The sequence below is a fragment of the Rhinolophus sinicus genome, linkage group LG02, assembly GCF_036562045.2.
Source record: "Rhinolophus sinicus isolate RSC01 linkage group LG02, ASM3656204v1, whole genome shotgun sequence".
Lineage (NCBI taxonomy): Eukaryota > Metazoa > Chordata > Mammalia > Chiroptera > Rhinolophidae > Rhinolophus > Rhinolophus sinicus.
Window position 1 is genome coordinate 187,224,869 of NC_133752.1, and position 23,738 is coordinate 187,248,606.

General features: G+C 38.5%; 1 long non-coding RNA gene across 2 annotated transcripts; it reads right to left on the minus strand.

Moving 5' to 3' along the window:
* Positions 1–327: 327 nt before the first annotated feature.
* On the minus strand, positions 328–23,727 carry LOC141570159 (uncharacterized). 2 transcript variants are annotated; one of them, XR_012494092.1, is made up of 3 exons: positions 23,500–23,727; positions 7,993–8,216; positions 328–736 (listed from the first exon to the last, which is right to left on the minus strand). It is a non-coding gene; the product is annotated as an uncharacterized LOC141570159 (long non-coding RNA). The 2 variants fall into 2 exon arrangements; XR_012494091.1 differs by having other exon boundaries at positions 23,013–23,727.
* Between the last annotated feature and the right edge of the window lie 11 nt (positions 23,728–23,738).

Below are 23,738 nucleotides of genomic sequence, written 5' to 3' on the forward strand. Positions count from 1 at the left end.
ACATTGTCCAAGAGCAAGGAAAGGGACACGGAACAACAGCAAGCAAAGGTCACATGTAGAAATCAATAATGAGCACACTTACTAATAAATGGAAGCAGTTCGGACTTGAAGTTGACCTTCAAAGCTGACCTCATGAAACAAAAATAACATCCAGAAGATTGTCTCATGTCAAAGACAAAAACCCCCTCAAGAAAGATGTTTACATAAATCAACCAATTAGCTAATAAAAAAAGAATCTGAATCATGTGTTCATGTGTGAGAACTTGAAAAGAATCTCTATGAACTTATTCTTTTTTTTTTTTTTTTAAAAAGATTTTATTGGGGAAGGGGAACAGGACTTTATTGGAGAACAGCGTGTACTTCCAGGACTTTTATTTTCCAAGTCAAGTTCTTTTGTTGTCCTTCCAATCTTAGTTGTGGAGAGTGCTGTTCAGCTTCCAGTTGTTGTCCTTTCAGTCTTAGTTGTGGAGGGTGCAGCTCAGTTCCAGGTCCAGTTGCCGTTGCTAGTTGCAGGGGGCGCAGCCCACCATCCCTTGCGGGAGTCAAACCGGCAACCTTGTGGTTGAGAGCCCACTGGGCCATGTGGGAATCGAACCGGCAGCCTTCGGAGTTAGGAGCATGGAGCTCTAACCGCCTGAGCCACCGGGCTGGCCCTGAACTTAGATATTCTTGCTCACTCTTGAATGAGCAAGAAAGATTTAATTCTGAGTCAATGACTGGTGACATCCAGTTTTGCCTAGAAAAAAAAATGCAGAAAATCTTACTAAATTTATGCTTCTGTGAATATCATCTAGCAGTACATGCTGTTAACAACAAGGCAAAAAGAAACCCAACTATATGGATGATATAAAAACTCCAGTGAGCAGATGGTGCTATCACCTCACATCAGCTTGTTAGAGCTTTATGATTTCTGTCTCATTGCTCTTCTTGTTTTTTGCCTTAACTGTAATTCAGTGATTTCCTAATTTTTTTCTTCTTTCCTTATGCAATTCACCTGATAGCAGCAGATTTGATGTACTGTGCTAGATTAGTCAAGAACTCTAAAGAAAGCTAAATGCTATATAACTGACTAACTGTGTAAGTCTAAAGTCAACATTATATCTAATAAAACAAAACAACAAAAAAAAACCCAACAATATACCTTGGAGAGCTTTCCAAATGAGTTCATGGAGTTTGCTCATTTTTTGTTTGTTTGTCTAAATAAGTATGGAGTATTCCATTGTGTGTATGTACCATAGTTTATTAAATCATTTCCCTATTGAAATATGCTGTAATGAATAACATACATTCATCATTTCTCATTTCATCCATTTGCAAGTGGATGTTCAGGATAAATTCCCAAAAGTGTGATTGCTGAGTCAAAGGGTAAATGTGTATAATTATATCGATATTGCCAAAGTGTCCCCTGGAAGAGTTTATCATTTGGCATCCCATCAAGGCAAAACACTATATATTTCCACCAGCTTCTCCAAGAGGTGTTACTGAACAACTGGATCTTTGCCAATCTGATAGAGGAGAAAGTATCTCAGTAGAGTTTACATTTGCATTTCTCTCAATATGAATGAGGAGTGAAAGTCAACATCTTTTCAAACGCCTGAAGAAGCATTTGTCTTCCTTTCTTTCCCTGTCTCTCTTTCTTTTGGAACTCTGTTCTTATACTTTGCCCATTTTTCTTTTATGCTGTTGTTTCATTTCATCTTAATTTCTAGCAGCTTCTTACATAGTAAGGTGGTTAGGAAAGTGTTTAACCCTTTCTGTCTGTAATATGGGCTGCAAATATTTTCCCCCATTTACAGTTTGTCCTTGATTATGTATGGTTTCTTTTACTTGAAGAGGTTTTAGGTTTGTTTTTTTTTTAAGATTTTATTGGGGAAGGGGAACAGGACTTTATTGGGGAACAGTGTGTACTTCCAGGACTTTTTCCAAGTCAAGTTGTTGTCCTTTCAATCTTAGTTGTGGAGGGCGCAGCTCAGCTCCAGGTCCAGTTGCTGGGGGCGCAGCCCACCATCCCTTGCGGGACTCAAGGAGTTGAACCGGCAACCTTGTGGTTGAGAGCCCACTGGCTCATGTGGGACTCGAACCGGCAGCCTTTGGAGTTAGGAGCACGGAGCTCCAACTGCCTGAGCCACTGGGCTGGCCCTAGATTTTTATATATCCAAATTTATCAATCTTTTTAATTTTGAGTCATAACCCAAGGCTATTAAAAAACATACCCATGTTTTCCTTTAGTACCTTTGTGAAGAAAGAATCCTTTTCCCCCAAAATGAGCACTATTTTAAAAAGTTGTCACAACACTATTTGTTTAAAAAAGCATTTTTACTCCACCAAATGAGGATGCCGCCTTTATCAATACAGAAAATTCCCATATATATTTGGATCTTCTGGATTTTCCATTTTATTCCATTGACCTGTTGTTGATTAGTGTTCACTGTTTTAATTATTGCAACTTCATAGCATGTTTCCGATTTGATAGGACTAGTTTCCTCTCATTGTTTTCTTTTTCAGAGTTTTCTTGGCAACTTCTGCTTGTTTATTTTTTTATATTAGCTTCAGATTCAACTTGCCGAGATTTTACAAAAAGGTTGATATTTTTATTGGAATCAGGTTATATATAAGAACATATATATGAGATTATGAACATAATCTTTTTGATGGTCTGTCTTTGCCAGTGAGAATCACTTCAAGTTGGCTTCAAGTTCTTAAGTTTAAAAAATTGGTTATAAAAAATTTCAAACAGACACAAAAGTGGAGAGGATAGAAAAACCAATCCCCCCATGTACTCAGCTTTAACCATTATCAACCACGGCAAGTCTTGCATCATCTACAGCCACATCCACGCCCCCCCCAACCCACAGATTACTTTTAGGCTAATCCCAGAGATGATATATATTATCTAATTCCTGAATATTACACAAGGTATTAAATACTAAGGACTCTTTTACAGCTTTATTGAGATAAAATTATATAACGTGTGAGTTTAGGGTATATGACGTGACGATTTGATACATGTACATGTTATGCAAAGATTAAAGACTTTTTTTTAAAACACAGCCACAATATCACTATCACAATGAAAAAGTAATACCAATTCCTTAGTATTATTAAATATCCAGTCAGTGTTCAAATTTCCCTTAGTGTTTTACAATTTTTTTAAACAGTGGTTTGTTTAGAATGGGACCCAAACAAGGTCCTTAACTTCATTTAATTGATATGACTCTTAAGTCTCTTTTAATCAATAGGTTCTGCCCTCGGTTTCTTTTTTCCCTTGCAATTTATTTGTTGATGGAATGGGTAACTTTTTCCTACAGAACTTCTCAGGGTCTGGATTTGTTGATTTCATCCATGTGCTGTTGTTTAACATGTTTCTCTGTGCTTGTTCTTAGAAATCTCTGGTAAGACCTGGAGGTTTGATCAGATTCCAGTTTATGGGGCAAAAACCCTCCTTCCTTGTTGGAGGTGTATACTTCCACCAGGACGCTTGCTTGTCTTTTTTTTGCAATTTTAGTAATCATTGATAATCATTGTTGGTAGATCCATTATTTTATTAATGGCTTACAGAGTGGCGATATTCTAATTTTATCAAACCTTCTTTTATTAGTCAGGATACATCTATAAGGATAAGCTTTCTTTCATCAACTATTTGGTTGCCCTGAGCTACAGTTTGTATAACAAAGGTGGGTCAAAAACTTGATTCTTTCCCTTTATTTACTAATTTTCAGAAAGATTAATTGGCTCTCTAGCAACCTCCAAAAATGACCATGAGTTTTTAGATTTGGATAACAATCATAAACTCATGGGTTTAATGATATTTGATGTGTTTCACTCCACTGCAGTTTTCATCTTTATTGACACTCAAATGGTCCCATCTTTGGTCAGTGGAAGCCTCTTCAATCTGGCTCCTGAGTCCTTTTCACAGGACTCTAGCAGTCTTTGGTAAATGTTTAATCTTATTCCTCTCTTAATAGTCACATATTAAAGTGAACACTTTCTCTACCTTGCTTTTACTTAATGGTATATTCTAGAACTTTCTCCATGGTAGTACGCAGAAACCCTCCTTATTCCTTTGCACAGGTGCCTATGATTCTATTGTGTGCATGTACTAACATTTACTCAACCAGTCTCGTATTGGTGAATGTTTGGGTTGTTTCCAGTCTTTTCCTACTACAAATATGCTACAATGTACAGTCTTGTGCATATATCTTTTCATATTTTTGCCAGTGAATCCTGGGATAAATTCCTAGAAGTTGGATGTCTGGGTCAAAGAGCATTTCCTTATGTAATTTTGCTAGATATTGCTAAATTCTTCACCATGAGGTTTGTGCCATTTTTGCATTGCTATCAGCAAGGTATGGAACTGCCAGTGAAACAATTTAGTAACATAGTCTATTTGTCAAACTCTTGGGTTTTTGCCAATCTGATAGCTGAAAACTGAGGTTTGATTATGAGCCAGGGTCAGATATTTTCCAATGCCTTTGTATTTCTTTTTCTGTGAACTACCTACTCAATATCTTTTGTTCATTTTTCTATGATTCTTGGTTTTTATATTTTCTATTTTTAGAAATTCTTTGTATATTAAGGATATTAACCCTTGTGATATAAGTTGTAAAAATTTTCCAGTTTGTCATTTGTGTTTTCAATTATTTTTTTTGCCATGTAAGTTATTATGGGCTGAGTCATTACCAACCCCGCCCAGTTCCTATGTCAAAGTCCTAACCTCCAGGACCTCAGAATGTGACTGTGTTTGGAGATAGGGCCCTTAAAGAGATAATTAAGGTAAAATGAGTTCAGATGGATGGGCCGTAGTTCAGTATGATTGATGTCCTTATAACAAGAGGAAATTAGAACAGATGCAAGGGAAGACCACGTGAAGACCAAGAGAAGAAGGCCATTTACAAACCAGGAGAGGGGCCTCAGAAGAAACCAGCCCTGCTGACATCCAGATCTCAGACTGTTAGCCTGCAGAATTGTGAGAAAGGAAGTTTCTGTTGTTTAAGCCACCAAGTAGAATTTGGTAGTCCTAGCAAACGAATACACCAGTTTTAAAAAATCGTGCAAGATTTATCAATCTCTTCCCTATTGCTTCTTGGTTTTGAGGCGTAGTTAGGAAATATCTCCTACTCCCAACAGAGAAACTCACCCTTGGTTTTTTTTCTAGTACTTGTATCATTTCACACTCCCCCCATAAACATTTAATTTTAGAACCGTTTTAGTTTTACAGAAAAGTTGCAAAGATAGCAAAGAATGTTCTTGTATACCTCACCCAGTTCACCATATTGTTAACATCTTATCCTTAGGTGCTTCCAGGTTCTGACAGTTTCTCGGACTTTCCTTGTTTTTGATGACCTTGACAATTTACAGGCGTACTGGTATTGTGTAGACTATGCCTCCACTGGGGTTTGTCTGGTGTTTTTCTCATGTACAGACTGGGATTATGGGCTATTAGAAGATCATCGGAGTGTCATTTTCATCACATCATATCCAGGGTACATGATACCAACATGATTTATCATTGATTATACCATGTTTGTCCACCATAAACTAACATTTTGCCTCCCCTCTTTATGTCCTACTCTTTGGAAGCCCAGCACACACTCAAGTGTGAGAGGAGTTAAGCTCTTGCTAGGAAAATGTCTGATGAATTTTTGATGGCAAACGCTCCATCTCAACATCCTGCTGCCCAAGCCTCTGCTCTGAGCAGTGAAAACCTGGCCAACCTCCTCCAGGCGGGTCAGATTCCAAAAATGTAAATGTAAACCACTGAAATGTGATACTTACTTGGTTTTCATGGAAACATAAAGCAATTCTTTTAATTAGTTATATTGAATTGCTCTTTGATAGAATTTGTTTATGAAACCACATGCTTAAAATCTAAGATGATATGAATTACTGTTAGAATCTGCAATTTCATGGCAAAGTATTTCAAGTTATTTTTCTGTAACTACTATTTCCCTAAACAAACCCACTTTTGAAAAAATCATATTGCTATAATTTCAACAAATTATTGTTCTATATATAGGAAAATAAATGTGGTCCTCTTGAGGTTATATTTTGGAGTATACATTTAAAAGCTGTCAGTAACTGCTAGGTATTGAGTTCATCAGCCAGTGTTAATATTTATTCTTCAGCTTTAATAAACTTTTTCTTTGGAGTAAGTAAATTCTTTTTGAGCTCTACCGGATTTGTTTTGTTTTTAGCCAAAGGGGTCACATGGCTCTAAAAGTTACTATTTATGGAAACTACATTAAAAACAAAAATCCAGGCCAATACATATATAAATCATTGGGATAAGTTGCCAACTCTGCCTTTAGATGCAATATGTAATGTTGACACATCAAGTTTACTCACTATCAACAAATCAGTATCTACTCTTAGGTAACAGACAGTGACAGTCTTTCATCCAGGAAAAAAAGTGAGAGGAAAATATCTCATTACTTTGTCCACTTAAATAGTTTCAGTGATAATACACTTTTGAAAAAAAAATCCATTTCTTTCACCCGAACTTGACTCCTAATGTGTTTATAAAGTTTTTTGTATTTTTCTTGAAATTGTGATTTTAATTAAGTTTTTAAAAACAAATTTAATGTGTATGTCTATGCATTTTAAGTTAAACTGCCTAAAATGTGATTTGAGACATATTCATTTGTTAGTATTATGAACAGTAAGCAAACTGAAATGCCAGGTTTTGTCACCAGCTCCTAGATAATGTTGCTTTAAGACATAATTGTAACAGAGATAGACTATGGATGTGATACTTGATTTTTTAAAGATAAACTTGTTTGCTTTTGTGTATTATACTTTAAAACTTTTTTAAAAAACATATTTTAATAGCTTAAAAAAATGTTAGGTAAGTTCCCGCTTCTTCTTTCTCTTCCTCTTCTCCGCATTCTTTCCCCTTTCCTTCCCTCTGTGACAATTATGTCCAAGGCCATTAAGAGGAACTGGCAAGGTGGGCTTCCCCATCAGGTGGGGAGACGGTTGGGGGAGGGTGTCCACATGGTGTAGGAGTTGCAAGGGATCTCACAGCCCAAGTGGAGGGAAGAGGATGTCCGTGTAGGAGGCTGGCCGCTCCTGTGGTACTGAACCCCAAGTGGGAGAGGAGGGCATCAAAATGAAAAATGGGGCCATGCTGGTGACGAGTGATTGATTATATAGAATGCGATTAATCAAATAAGTAAATACATGACAGATAATGGGAACCAGGTGTCTCACTGTCAGAAAAAGGACAAATAAATATAGAAAGAGAGAAAGCAAAAACGAACCCTGGGACGTTAGTTCTGAATTAGAGGTATAGTGGGAACGTCATGGTTGTCAATACATAGACATACAGAAATAGATATAGAGGTAAATGTGCATTTGTACAACCGAATAGCAGTGAGCCTTCCCAGAGACAGATCTTGGTTTCTAGATACCGTTTTCCACTAAAAGGTACCAGGACTCTCCTGGATGAAATTCAAGGCCGGGGCAGGGAAAATGCAAGATAAAGTTGGAACAACTTGTGCCAGAAAGTTAAAAACCGCTCAGGAGATATGGGGAGATGTCAAAAGGACAGGGAAGCCAACTTAAAAGGGGCTCCCACCAGCCAAATCTAGGCCAGTTTGAGCATCAAGATAAATAAGGGTAATAAGGGAGTATAACCTATTAAATAAAGTAGAAATCCATGAGTGTGTATTGATTTAAGTAAACAAGTTAATTGAATGTCTGATGAGGAATGGGAACATTTACAAATATTTACAAATACCTCTACACAAAATACTTATTAGTTGCAAAGGGAAAGAGTAACATAGAGTAGATACTTACCTTAAACAAGTGACCAAAATGAACATCGTAAGTAATGAAATAGATTGAAATCATGCACCAAATAACTGAAATGAGAAGAACAGTATCACTTCTGCCGTGCCCCTGCTGTCCCAAGCTTAGTGGTGGGAAGCAAAACCATCTTACATGCTCACAGATTCTGTATGTCGGGATTTGCAGGAGGTGCAGACAACTCACCTCTGAGTTGTCTGTGATGTCTAGGGCCTCATCTGGGAAAAAGTCTATAACTTCTTGAGTGACTCAAACAGTTGGGTGCTGGGATTGCCTGGAGTTTTCTTTATTCAGTTTGGCATCTGGGCTTGGATGACTCGAAAGCTGGGCTCAGGTGGGGCTGTCAAGCAGAGCATCTCCATGTGGTTGGCTTCTCACAGTCTGGTATCTGGATTCTCAGAGGGAGTGTCCTGAGAGAGAGACAGGGAGTGAGTGTTTCAAGAGACCTACAGAGAAGCTGCAAGCTTTCTTTTAACCTAGTCTTGGAAATCACCAAGCATCGCTTCCGTTTCATTCTATCAGTTACAAGAAAGTCCCTAAAGCCCACCCAGATTCAAAGGGAGGGAAACTAGACTTCACTTCTTGATGGGACTGATTACTATCTTCTGCAAGATCCGTTGCCGAAGACCATAAGAGATGGGAGAAAGACTGGCTCAATATGAAAATTTTGAATAGCCAAAGCAATCTCGAGAAAAAAACAACAAAGCATCACATTTCTTGATTTCAACCTTTACTACAAAGCTATATTAATCAACACAGTATGGTACTGTCATAAAAGCAGATACATAAATCAATAGAACAGAACAGAGACCCCAGAAATAAACCCATGCATTTATGGTCAAGAATATACAATGAGGAAAGGACAGTTTCTTCAATATATGGTGTTGAAAAAACTGTACAGCCACATGCAAAAGAATGAAACTGGACCACTATCTTACACCACACAAAAATTAACTCAAAATGGATTAAAGAATTTAATCCATTGGATTAAAGAACTTGAATGAAAGACTTGAATCCATAAAACTGCCAGACAAAAACACAGTCAATAAGCTCCTAGACATTGGTCTTGGCAATGATTTTTTTGGATTTGACACCAAAAATAAAGACAACGAAAATAAAAATAAAGAAGCGAAACTACATCAAACTAAAAAGCTTCTGTACAGCAAAGATAACCATCAACAAAATGAAAAGGCAGCCTACAAAGTGGGAGTAAATATTTGCAAATCATATATATGATGGGGGTTAATATCCAACATATACAAAGAACACATACAACTCAACAGAAAACAAACAATCCAATAAAAAATTGGGCAGAGAATCTGAATAGAGATTTTTCCAAAGATACAAATGTCCAACAGGTATACGAAAGGTGCTCAACATCATGAATCGTCAGGGAAATGTAGATCAAAACCACAGTGAGATGTCACCTCACACCTGTTAGAATGTCTGTCATCAAAAAGACAAGAGATAACAAGTGTTGGTGAGGATGGGGAGAAAAGGGAATCCTTGTGTACTGTTGGTGGGAAGGTAAATTGCTGCAGCCACTATGAAAAACAGTATGGAGGCTTCTCAAAAAATTTCAAATAGATTACCACGTGATCCAGCCATTCCACTATGGATATTTATCTGAAAAAAATGAAATCACTATCTTGAAAAGATATCTGCACCCCCATGTTCACCGCAGCATTATTTACAATAGCAAAGACATGGAAACAACCTAAGTGTTCATCAACAGATGAATGAATAAAAAAAATGTATACATTTATACAATGTGGTATGTATATGGTAATAAACACACACACACACACACACACACACACACACACACACACACACTGGAATATTAGTCAGCCATAAAAAAGGAAATTCTGCCATTTGCAACAACATGGATAGACCTTGAAGGCATTATGCTAAGTGGAATAAGTCAGATAAGAAAAGGCAAACACTCTATGAGCTCACTTATAAGTGGAATCTAAAACAAACAAACAAACAAACAACCCAAAACTAAAACTCTGAGCTCATAGAGAACAGATTGGTGATTGCCAGAGGCAGCGGGTGGGAGGGTAGAAGAAGGTGGTCAAAGGTTCAGACTTCCAGGTATAAGATAAATCAGTCCTGGGGATGGAATGTACACCCTGGTGACTGTAGTTAACAACACTGTGTTGTATATTAGAAAGTTGCTGAGAGAGTGGATCTTAAAAGTTCTCATCATAAGAAAAAAATGTAACTGTGTGGTGAGATATTAAATAAATTTATTGTGGTTATCATTTCACAATATATACTTATATTGAATCATTAGGTTTGTACACCTAAAACTAATACAATTTTATGTTCATCTCAATTTGAAAGATTTGCCTTTTCTGGAAATTTCAGATAAATGAAACCGTACAGTATGTAGTCTTTTGCATCTGGCTTCTTTCACAGGTGGGAGACATTACTGAGGAATGATAAAGCATGTGACTAATATGTGTACTTAGATGCACTGACAGAGGCAACAGGAGGTATTGATAAAGAATTACAAAGAAGAGCATATCACTCAGAGTGAGCCTGATAAAGTCTAACAATTAGGACATTGGAGAAAGAATTATGAAAAAGACTATGTCAGAGTAAGCTCAACGTAACTAACGCAAATTGAAACACTGCTTCTGTTTATTAAAAGCAGGATGATGTGTAACAACTGTAGCTTTAATTCCAGAGAGAATTAAAAATCCACTCGTTTTGCAGCCACTTGTAATTTGCGTGTATGTTGTATTTGTTTGCTCAATAATAAAACTATCTAATTCTATATTTATGAATTGGCATGTTCCTTTGAGTCTCAATTTTTCATTTCTCTACATACATAGTATAATGTTTTTGAGGTTAATGTATGTTGTATCAAGTATCAGTAGTTTGTTCCTTTTTACCACTGAACAGCACTCCACTGAATGGATATACAGTCTATTCTTGTTATGCCAGGTAGTTTTGTTCTATAAAGTCACTTCAAGCACTGAAGTAGTAAATACTGAATTATGGCCCCTAGGGGAAATACAGTCAGGTTCCTGAAAAATACCATTTTCATCAACTAATCAATACATAACCTTATTTTGTGTGTGTTTCTGTTTAAAGACACCTTACTGAATAGATATTGTTGATTTATTAACATTGAATTCATGACAAACAGCATGATAAATAGGGCCTGAATGAAGCTTACGTAACACAGGTTATTTTCTCCATGAGGCTCATCACAACCTTCTCACGCTTAGTAAGAAGCACTGGACAGCACTTCAGCCCTAGCTTTGGCTGCTATTTTGAACAAAATCACCAAGAAAAAGCACAAAATGTGAAAAACAAGACACTAAGTACACTGAAAAAAGATACTTGTGTACAGTAAGGGAGCTGAAACAAGAAGGCAGTGTTGCCCTGTTTGACCTCAGCTGGGAACACGTGCGTTGGGTGACTCAAAATTTTCTGCTTTTCAGCACACGCGCGTGTTGGAGAATGACCAGGAAATCATCTTGATTTTGGGGTTACAAATAAGTTTTAGCACGTAGACAAATTTGCAAATGTGGAATCTATGAATAATGAGAATTAAATGTACTATATTTTCTCTCTTAACCCGTTGACAGACATTTTGGTTGTTTCTACATTTAGGCTATTATGAATAATACTATTATGAACACTTGCGTACAAGTCTTTGTGTAGATACGTACTTTTATTTCTCTTGGGCACATACCTAAGAGTAGGGTTTCCAGGCAGTAATGCCTGCCCGTCCTCGTGAATTTTTTTCACTTTCCCGTTCCCGAATCCCAAGGAAAGTTGGTCAGGAAATTGGGAAAATCGGCTCCTTGAACCCAGGTGGTTGGTAGTATTGGCAGTCACTTTGTGGAAACGATTCATCTTGGAGAACAGAAAACAGTTTATATCTCGGGATTCGGGAAAGGGAAAGTGAAAAAAATTCCTGAGAACAGGTGGGAATTCCTGCCCGGAAACCCTACCTAAGAGTGGAATTTCTAGGTCATCTGGTAAGTTTATGTTTACCTTTTTAAGAAACCGCCAAATTGTTTTTCCTAAGTGGCTGTACCACTTTACACTCCCACCAGCAATGCCTGAGGGTTCCAGTTTCTCCACATCCTCGCCAGTACTTGCGATAGCCTATCTTTTGATTATAGTCATTTCAGTGGATGTAAAATGGCATCTCATTTGGTTTTGATTTACATTTCCCTAATGACTAAAGATTGTGAGCATCTTTTCAGGTGTTTATTAGTCATTCATAGATCTTTTATGGTGCAATGTTTACTAAAATAATTTGTTCACTTTTAAATTGGGTTGTCTTATTAGGTCCTTTCTATATTCTGAAACAAATCTTTTATCAGATATATGATTTGCAAATATTTTGTCTGTGGTTTGTCTTTTTATTTTCTTAGTGGTGTTTTATGAAATATAACCGTTTTCAATTTTAATTAAGTCTAGTTTATCAATTTTGTCTTTTCTGGAATGTGATTTTGGTGTTGTACCTAAGAATACTTTGTCTAACCCAAGGTCATGAGGATTTTCTCTTACGATTTCTTCTAGAAGTTATATTCTTTATCTTTTAAAGTCCAATGATTTCAGTAGGATATTGTGTTGGCCATTATTGAGCAAATTTCCCCCTAGATTATCATGTACCAGTCAAATGCAGACTTTTGTTTTTCAGGAAAAATATGCTTAAAATTTCTGCTTATAAATATTTGTATGTTCCACTGTTTTGCTTTTCTTCTTAGCGAACTTCAAATAAGTATTTTGCTTACCTTCCATTATCTGACATTTCATCTATAATTCTTTTTATATATTTTTGTTTCATCTTTGCTTTTCTCATTTCTAATCTCTATGCCCCTAACTGTGCTTTCAGTCATGTTTAGTTTTCTTTGTGCTTCTTATAATTTAGTCTTTATTTTTTAAAATTGTTTTGTTTTTCCCCCGTTTCTTCTTTGATATCTATCACTGAATGCTTCACCCACTTCTATCATCTAGCGATCACCTCATATTATCTGGCCATTTCTTTCCTGAGCTCTTTTATATCTGCTCTGCGTTTTTCCTAGATTGAATTGAAGCATTGGGTTTCTGAAAGTTCATGTTGCAATGTTGGGTAATCATTTTCTTCTGCTTTGGGTCAACATTTTGCTGTTGAGTTTCTTTGTCCGCAGAGGAATTTTATTGTCCCTTTTCATCAGTTTCTTAAGGTATCATTGTAAGGATGTTTTTTAAAAATTGTATTTTATTTAAAAAACCTATTCGCTATATATTCTTAAGGAGGGTAAAGGAGAGCAACTTCTATGTTTTGCAGTACCAAATAGATTTGTCAAAAAAGACCTCCTAATAAAGTGACATTTGAGCAGACCTAAAGGAAGTGAGCTGGCAAGCCAGAAATCCCAAGTATTCTAGGAGAGGGCATAGCAAGTATGAAGGCCCTGCAGGAGAATACTTGGCATGTTTGAAGAAAAGCAGTGGGCCAGAACAGAAGATGAAGTCAAGGTACAGGGAAGGCGGAAGGAGTACAGTTCCCACAGGCCCTTGTATGAAGTGACAAGATTTTGGCTTTTACTCTAAGTAAGATGGGACGCCATTGGAACATTTTACGCAGAGGAGTTGACTGATTTAAGTTTTAAAAGGATCACTCAGAATACTTTGTTGAGAACTGACTATAAGGGTGCAAGGGTGAGAGTAAGGAGACAGGTTAAGAGGCTATTGCAGTAATTCAGGTGAGAAGTGATGGAGGCCTGGACCACATTGATAGCAGTGCAAGTGATGAGAAATGATTGGATTCAGAACATATTTTGAAGTAGAAGTAACTATTTCCCCAGAGATTGGATGTGGCATATGAGCAAAAGTACAAGCTCATGATAACTCCAAGTTTTCTGAACTGAGCAACAAGAAGGATGCAGTTGTCACCAACTAACTTGGAAAAGACTTCTGGAGGATGAGATTTGAGGGGCAAGATCAGGACTTAGATTTTAGACATCAAGTTTGAAATGTCTGTTACACATTTTAGTGGAAACTTCCAGTAGACAACTGATTATACATACAAGTCTGGAATTCAAGGAAGAGGTCTGGACTAAAGATATAAATTTAGGAATAATCAGCACATACATTATATTTAAATCCATGAGTAACTGAAGTTACTCAATCCAGGGAGTCACTTTCAATTAAGATTTCTGGCCGGCCCGGTGGCTCAGGTGGTTAGAGCTCCATGCTCCTAACTCCGAAGGCTGCTAGTTTGATTCCCACATGGGCCAGTGGGCTCTCAACCACAAGGTTGCCTGTTCGACTCCAACAAGGGATGGTGGGCTGTGCCCCCTGCAACTAGAAAACGGCAACTGGACCTGGAGCTGAGCTGCGCCCTCCACAACTAAAACTGAAAGGACAACAACTTGAAGCTGAACGGCACCCTCCACAACTAAGATTGAAAGGACAACAACTTGACTTGGAAAAAAGGCCTGGAAGTACACACTGTTCCCCAATAAAGTCCTGTTCCCCTTCCCCAATAAAATCTTTAAAAAAAAAAAAAAAAAAGATTTCTGAAGCTTGAGCCTGTTTCGAAGTCAGGATGAGAAGGCACTAGAAAATGAGATTCAGATAGAACCTGAAACACCAGTGAAGGTTTAATGGACCTGGAGAAGCCACCTCTTCTACATTGCCATGAGGTCATGTATAACAACAGCAGCTTGGAAGGGAAAATGTGGGTAAGACCACCCTGAAAGACGAAGCATTTTATCCCCAAAGAGAAGAGACTAAGCTGACTCTAAAAAGACTTTGTAATGGAAGAGACTGAGTTACCCTTCCTAACTGCAAATTCATGATTCTTCCCCTGCCATCAAAGGGAATGGAAGCATCAAGGCAAGTTATAGGAAATAGAGTGCTATATGTTTTACATTTTTGTGTATAATGTACAAAATTTAGATTCTGTTACACTGATCAACAATTTGATGAAAGACATCCACGTTCTTCAGCCCCTGTGAAGCTGCCAGCCCCAGCAGGTCCAATTTACTCCCAGGCCTCAAGAGCTTGAAGGGAGATGTTGTGCCTTTAACTGCAGATCACAATGCAAACCGCTACCATGTACCGAGCACTTACTCTGTGAGTGAGCAGTTGAGTACATTGTGTTACTTGGTCATCACCACAGCCGTAGGAGATGAGGACTATTAGGAGTCCGCATCTTAGAGAGCAGGGAAAAGAAGCCCAGACAAGCAATCTGACCAAAGTAATAGAATCATGATTAAAACTCAAGTCTGGTGACAGCATCTGGACTTTGACTCACCACATCATATTGCCTAGTCACATCACCTTGAAACTCAGGCCTAATCTATTCAAGGCTCCGGGAAGCTTGCGGGGGAAGGGGGAGGGGCCTAGTTAAGGCAAGCTGCCAGAGACTGAGTCAAGGGGGTCGTAGGTCACAGCTTTCACAAGCATAAAGGCACTCATAAATAGATCTTGCTCAAATTTTGTCACTCCTCTAATCTGTCCTCCTAAGAAGCAATGGGCAGTGGGACTAGTAGTCTATTTTGGGACTATTAACTAGCACAGAGGCTCTGAAAAGCTAATTAATCTCTTGGCAAATAAATTAGACCCCATGTAAGAATGTGCCCTAAAAGCAAGGAAGGAAAGTAGGTCAAGCAGTCACTGATAAATTTTAGTGCAGCAATTTTACATCTAGGAAAAGACTGGTATTAGTTCCTCCACACTTTGGTGAAGGATTTGTGGCTATTTCCCTCACATTCAATGTGAGTACAAAGGGCAGATTTCAAAAGGTGCCCTAAAGCAGGTTTTCCCCTCCTAGAATATTTCCCTCTGCATACTGTTTGATAGCAGTGTTTCACTTAGGAGAAATCCATGCACCCTGGTTACAGAGGCCTTAAGATGTTAGACAGCCTCATGCGTTTTCTTCACCTATAAAAGAGAAACCACACCCCTCAGAATGCACCAGCAGTCAAAACCATCGGTGGGCAATTGCTCCCAAGCACAGGTCCAGCTGAGAGGCTCTCTTTCTGTAGTTCACACAAATCCCAGACAAACTATGCTGTGATTTGGGGTCATGTGGAAAACATTAACTCAGTAAGTCTCTCATCTCATGGTAAACATACTCGCCTACTGTAGATTACAATAAAGACCCTATGGTTCAATTTTGGGCTGCTCTACTTTATTTTTTTAAAGCTCCACCTTGCCTATCTTCACCAATCCCCATGTAACTCTTTACCATTGAAAACGCTTATGCTAGTTGAGCTCTGCTACTATTTGGGGTGCTCTGCCCCAAGGTGAAGTAGTTTAGGTTTATTACTAGTCCCCTTCTTGGATCTCACGTCTATACTGGATGTGGGTGGAAAATAATCATCATTCCACTCTGCTTACTTATAAGTATTCAGCTCAAGTCCTTATTAAAGCAGGCACTTAATACTTATTAAATAAAGATCACTTCTTCCCTGCTCTGTCCCAGAAGTTCTCTGCAGCTCACATCCATACCTATCTTTCCTGCACTCATTCAGTCCTCTTTTACTGACCACTCATTTGGGCATTTTTTGCATTATCACTTACTGATTTATAAATGCTTAATGTGCATATGTCTTGCCTTTATCAAAAGTGTAAACTCCTTAAGGATAAGATTTATGTTATCCATCTTCTAGTGCTAGACATATGGCTGCGCATAACAAATGCCCAGTGTTTCTGTTAGACTCTCCTGACTATAAGAAACAAAGGTTACAGTTCCTTCATGCAATGAGGGAGATGACTGAGAGAAACCAGGCAAAGCCAAACAGTCCATAGGAAGAGCAGGGCATGTAGCAGAATCAGGCTATAGGGTATTTAGTTCTACTTCTCTAGAGGGTAGAAACCAGATTCAAACTGGGGTACTTAGGTTATTTCCCCTAGGCATATAGACGTGGGTATCAGTGATTCTAGTAGAAAAGCCTGTTTGAAGCTGATTTGGTTAGGAATAAGGAAAGACAATGAAAGTGGGAATGAGAGAATTCTCAAGAGAAGCTAGGGGTGAGAGTGAGAAAAGCAGAGGGAGCTTCCATGATCAGTGTCTACCACTTCATGGTTACAGCAACTCAAGAGGTCTGGCTGCGTTAGTGTCCTTGCCTTCCATTAGATAGCTACACAATCATCTTTTCAATTCCACCCTCTTTTTGACTAGCTCAAGTGGGTTTCTCTTTCTTACAAAATGACCCTTTTCAATAAACCAATTTACTATCGTAAAATGGTCCTCACTAAGATTGCAATATAGCAGTATTCTAGTAAAGCACCCATATTATTTTAACTCAACCACGAATTTTATTAAAATTGATTAATTGTCTACCTTTTATCTTTTATCGTTGAACTATTGGGACAAGAGAATATCACCTTTATTGTACACAATGTAGCCTGCACTGTCTCTTCTAACCAGGGAGGGGTTAGGGACGGGAATGCAAAGATGCAGGCTACACTGGGCTTGACAAAATTCTAAGTCATGGGGAGAGATAAGTCAGACAAACCTTCAATGGCTGAAAGAAGAAAAGGAGAGCAAATTTAGCAATTCACAGAAGGAATAGGAAACAATCTTCAATTACAGACTCTCCATCCCAGGTCCAGGTCCAGGAGACTTGGAGAGAATTTTGCAACTGACGAATGCCCAACACGAACTTGAACTCAGGGCTAAACAATGGGGTAAGTCAGATGGAGTTTCTTCTTTCCAACTCACTGTGCTCGACCAGGAGGAGGAAGATAGGAAGAGATACTACGGAAGTCTGATGATACAGAGCTCCTGACTAGGAATACACAAATTAAAGATGACTTTGTGAAAGATCCAAAAGTGCAACTGGTTAGGCCCCCAAAACATACATGAAACGCCTGACCCAAAAGTTTTATTTCTTTATGAAAAAGCTACCTTGGCAGAGTACCAAAGTCAAGAAACTCCAGGAGAATAAAGACAACAGTAGCTACCGATGCTGGAAGAGTTGGTAGGTAAACCAAGCTGGCTCATTGAGACCCTTTCAGCAAAGAACAGCTCTATGGCAGTCTGATGAAGTTTTATACCCACCCAGGAAACTGTGAGACTGAATTCTGTAAGTGAAAATGGAAGGTTTCCAGGTACGATGCAGTCTTCTCTAAGGGTCTCTTAGAGGGAGCCTGGAACACTTCAACAGAATGAAGACTCTGGCCAATACTGCTATCGGAGAAATGGGAAATTAGGAAGTCCATCAGAAGCAGGCCTTCTGAGTACTGGAGGGTGAGGCCCAGGATGAATGTTTGTTTCCAATAGCCAGAGAGAATTTCGTCCCCTGTAGCAGAGATTATTGGTGACTTCTAATAGCTGAACTTCTAATAGCATGAACTGTGAAATTAATCTCAAATTAATCCACCTGTATCTCTGCTAGATCTCTAAATAACAAAGTAGAGGTGACAAAATGTTTTCGCACATTTTAAATCATTCTAGTTTATTCGCTCACATCTTCATTCCCTTCCCTTAGTTTAAAGGAGAGCAGCCATATATGCTCCTACAGGTCAGCACTTCATGGTAATTTCAGTAACACAACTTGAGTTTGAAGATGCTCAATTTGATTTTATGTTTTTGCCGAATTGCTCACCACACTTGACCACTGTTGGCTACTTTCTGCTTTCAAATGCTCCTTACCTCTACAGTACAGCATCAGGAACCATATTTGTACAATAAACAAGTTCCTGAAAAACTGTAAATCAGTTCTTGAAATCCAATTGTATCTTCCCATAGTTTTGACAGTTTGAGATGCTTTACCTTCATCTGCGATTGATCATCAATTGGCAGTGACTTTCAACTTCAGTTTTGTCACTCCACTCCAAACCAAGTGGCACCGCTTCGTAAATAAAAATTTCAGTGTACTATGAACTCTGTTACTCTACAAGGACAAGTTCTTTCATAACATGAATTATCCACTAATAATTTATCTTTTTTTATATTTAGAATTTACTATCAGGTGAGCTACTTCATTTGTCTTCATGTTGGCCCTATTTCATCCCAACATTTTTTGCATTTCAACATCTTTTTTGTCAGACTTATGGATATAATTTACATACAGTAAAATTGCTTTTTAGTGCATAGTTCTGAATTTTGGAAGATGCATACATTGTGTAACACACATCACACTTAAGATATAAAACACACCCATCAAACCCCCCGCCCCAAATTCCCTCAAGCCCCTTTGTAGTTAATCCCTCCCAACACCCAGGCAGCACTGATTTGTTTCCTTTCTCTACAATTTTGGCTTTTCCAGAATGTCACATAAATGAAAGCATCAGTACATAGATTCCTGAGTTTGCATCTTCTACTTACAATAATACATTTGAGATTCATTCATGTTGTTGTATCACTAGTTCATTCCTTTTATTTGTGATTTGATTCCATTGTATATGTGTACCACCATTTGCTTATCCATTTAACAATTGAAGGGCATTTAGACTGTTTCCAGTTTTTGGCTATTATAAAATTTGTGTCCAGGTTTTTGTGTGAAAAATGTTTTCATTTCTCTTGGCTAAATACCTAGAAATTGGATCGCTGGGTCATATGGTAAGTATATGTTTAATTTTATAAGAAACTGCCAAATTGTTTTCCCAAGTGTTTCTGCCATTCCATATTTGCATCAAGGTCTGGGAGTTCTAGTTGCTCCACATCCTCAACTGCATTTGGAATTATTTTTATTTTAACCAAGTAGTGATATTTCATTGTGGTTCTGATTTGCATTTCCCTAATGACTAGTGATGTTGAGCATCATTTCTTGTGCCATCCAAATATCTTCTATGGTGATCATTCAATTATGCTGATGTCTTAAAAAATTGGTCTATTTGTCTTCTTATTGAGTTGTAGTTCTTCATATATTCTGGAGTCACATATCAGATACATGTTTTACAAATATTTTCTCCTAGTGTGTTGATTATCCTTTTGTTTATTTTTTAACAGTGTCATCCAAAGAGCAGAAGTTTTTATAAATTAAAACATTTTTTTCTTTAATGGATTGTGCTTTAGGTATTGTATCTAAGAAATTTTTTGCTTCACCCAAGACCACAAAGATATTTCTCCTATGTTTTCTTCTAAACGCTTTATAATTTTACATTTAGATTTATGATCCATCTTGAGTTAGTTTGCATGTGGTACAAGGTATGAGTTAACAGGTTGAAGTTATTTTTTTTCCTTGCAAAATTATGTCAAATTATTCAGCATCATTTGTTTCTTTTCACTATCTTTTGATAAGGTTGTATTTAGCAGACATTCAATACAGAATCTACAAAAAGGAAGGAAACCCGCTAGCTTCAGTGTGACAGTCCTAAGATTGGAGATGGGTGGGCAGTTCTGTTTCTTTACCTGGCAAGAAATGCCATAGTGGTATGCTTTTCACGTCACAGACATGCATAGTACAGGACAGTCCAAAATGACAATGCTCTCTAGCCAGGAACACACCTGTGGTTGAACAAGTTGAGTTTATTACATGTTGCAGCAAGGGGGAACACACACTATGGGGAACCGTGAGGGATCGCAGTAAGAGGGTGTTAGAGAAGATTTATATTAAGATTTGGGTTTGTGTTAGGGGACTTTGCTCTAAATTAGATGCTGTCAGGAAGCAGGGGTAACTATAGGACTGGGTAGCTCAATAAATCTTATGTAGCAAAATGGAAGCCTAGAATGAGGCTAAAGCTATAATTGGTAAAGAAATAACAGCCACTCATATTCGTTTGATATTTTCAGTTTGTGTATTCCATTTGGAGGCTTGGATAAGGTTTCTGTTTTTGCCTGTGTTTGGACATAATTATGGAGTAGTCTTAGGTTTGTCCTGATCCATCATAGTTATGGAGTGACCTTTTCTGATGCTGATGTTCTCCGAAACTGTTTTTGTTCAACGGGAGACAACAAGGCCTAGCTGTGCCCGCCCACTCCTAACAACACCAAGACCTAGCTGACAGCACCAGGCTAGCTACTTGGTATCAGGGACATCTGTTCTCCTTCTCAGAATATAGTGGTTAAGAACTTAGGCCCCAGAGTCAGAAAAAAAATGGTTTGATTCCTGGCTCTGCTCTTCACTGTGGGCCCTTGGGTAAATTATCTAACTTCTCCATGAGTCAGTTTCCTTATATGAATATGGGGATAACAGTACTTGCCTCATTGGATTGTTGGGAGAAATGAGATGACACATACTAAAAACTTGTATCAAATAAATCTTAGTTATTATTATTATTATTACGTCACAGAAAAGATTAAGAAGGCTATTAGGGCAGAGAAAGGAAAACCAAGAATACTCCGGGTAATTGTGCCAGGAAAGTCCAAGAGTAGTAAGAAAGTGAGAATAGAAAAACAAAACAATTGACATTGGGTGGTAATCTATAGAAAGCTGTTAACTGTCCAGCTCATTTAAAAATGCCAGCACAGTTCACAAAAACATGGTGAAATAGGAAAATGTGTGGACACTACACCAAATGATTTGTCATTTAAATGAGTTCACGTAGAAACATGGAGAAGAGTGGCTGACAATTCAACAATGAAAACTGTTACTGCGCATATGCTAAGAGGTAGATTTATGTGATGGACAAAGATTGGATTGGCTTCCCTTTCAATTTCAATGTACACTATAAATAATGTATTTCTTGTTTTCATGTTTCTGGTTTCCAGCTTGCTTCTTTCTGCTCCTTACTTTTTTGAACTACCCCACCTTGTTAAGTATGCAATGTCACATCTAATTGCTCTAGTTTTTCAATAATGCAAAAGGCTCTGTGTAATCAACTAGAGGAAAACTCAGCCATTTAAGAGACTGGATAATTGATATAGGCTGTATTAAGAATTTGTTCCATTAAAAGAAAGTTATTGTCTGCAGGACTATTGGGACTATCATTATTCTAAGACATTATACAATCTTTCAAAAATAACGTCCAGAAATAAAGTTTCATTTTAATAATCTAAGAATGGGATTTCAGACCAGGAATCAAGAGCTGAGTGGATTTAATCCATAAAATGAATAGGCCCTCATTTCCTTAAAGCTCCTTCTGCTGCACCCAGGTACCCCAAATACAGCATCCCTCTGTAGAAGCCACTCCATCAACATCATAGCATTTATTTTCATTTTAGATCTAAGAGTGGATGGGCAATGAGTGGTGCTATTCATTTTTATAGGTAAGAAAACAGAGGCAACATGAAATGACTAGTGTCAGACTTACAAGAAATACATGACTACCGATACTTGCAGTTTCAGAAGGTTCTGGTGAACTCACAACCTCCAAACCAAAGCTCCCCTATATCTCAATTGGTTTATGAGATGGTTTCAACCACTGCTGTGGATTATGGCTTTAATAACCGTAAAAATGCAAAATCTCCAAGGAGTGGCTACAGTTTAATCAGCCATTCATACTTTAATAGTGTTTAAATTCTTTTGCAGAGAGAAAGAAGTGCAAGGGAAAGAAGAAACAATGAGACTGTGCGCTTCGTAATTTTTGCCTACTGTTCACCCTGGAAAGATCACATATTAAGGACAGAGGTTTAGGTGATAACAAGAAAATAGAGTAGGTATCCACCTCTTCACATGCTGGGTAAAAAGAATTCATAGACCCTCCTCCTCATCCAAATCAGATTGTAAAGCGACATTATTATTTAATGTCCTCTTTAGTTCTGGAAAACTAAAATATCTTGATAGTCTCTGCACAATGATCTAAGCAGATTTTATTTGCTGCTTTGATAAATCAATGATTAGACTGAAACCACAAACTACATTTAGTCCACGCCATTTAAGAATAAAAGTCAGCATCCTCCAGAATGCTTTCCTTGGTGAGCTTGTACTTTTCCGAGCCTTGTCAATATTTATTCAGTTGCACGACCTGATTATTTTGCACTTGAAAAAACATTTTGTTAGGTTATTTACTGGTTGCTTCAAGTGTTTTGTCTTGCTAACCAGACTGTGAAAGAAGACCTCCCGCTTGTGCAGGAGTTTATAAAGCCTCACAGTTTATGAAGCTCTTTCACATCCAGTATCTCTTGATTCTCTCAATAAACCCATGATTTACTGTCATCTTCATTTTACAGGTGTGGAAAGAGAGGCAAACAAGTTAATAGATACCATTTATCTGGTTCAGCAGCCTTTGCACAACCTATCTCGTTTAGTCTTCGCCACAACCTGTGAGGTGGGTTATTATAATACAACCCTGACTTTGACGCGCAGAAATGCTTCACGTCACACGGAGCTTAGGTCCAGGCAGTATCCTCTTACCTGCCACTACACTCTCCTCAACACCTTGTAGGACAGTAAGCAGGGCCTCTGCCAAGACGAGACCTTCAGCACTGTGCGAGTCAGTAGTAGGTGGCCGGTGGCGGAGCGGCCTAAAGCCAGGTTTTGCTAATTTCCAATTCACTTCTCTTTTCACTGCTAAACACCCATTCTCTGGAGCAAATTTCGAGTGCCTTGGCGAGCCCTCGGCATTGCAGTAAGCGCGGGGTGACAAAGACAAATCAGAGGCGGGTACTTACTCTCAAAAGGCTCAATTCAAGGGCAGGGATGCTCTTACAACAAACAGAATCATAAATGAGCAATCTGTCTCGTCATCCCTGTCAACTGCCCAGGAAAAGCGTGCAGAGTCCCAAAGTGAAGGGCTGAGAGAAGGCCCAGCTCGTCACTCCCCCGGAGAGGAAGCAGGTAAGGAAAGAAGGTTGAGACCCCAGGAAGAAGAAAGAGCAGGGGAAACTGGCGACCGACACACCTTCCCTAGGGCGAAGGTTCTCAATTCCGAGCGACCGTTAGGGTAGCGGAACGACGGCTTCAGGTGGCCGCCGGGGTTTGTGCAACGACCGCAGCCTCCGTGTTCCCGGGGCTCGGTGCCCCTCGCCGGACCTGATTGGACGGCGGAGAAAAGGAGGCGGGGAGACCCCTGAGAAAGCGCGCGCGCAGAGCGGCGAGGGGTTCCCGCGGAGGCACCCAGGGGGCGGAGGGGCGGGAGCA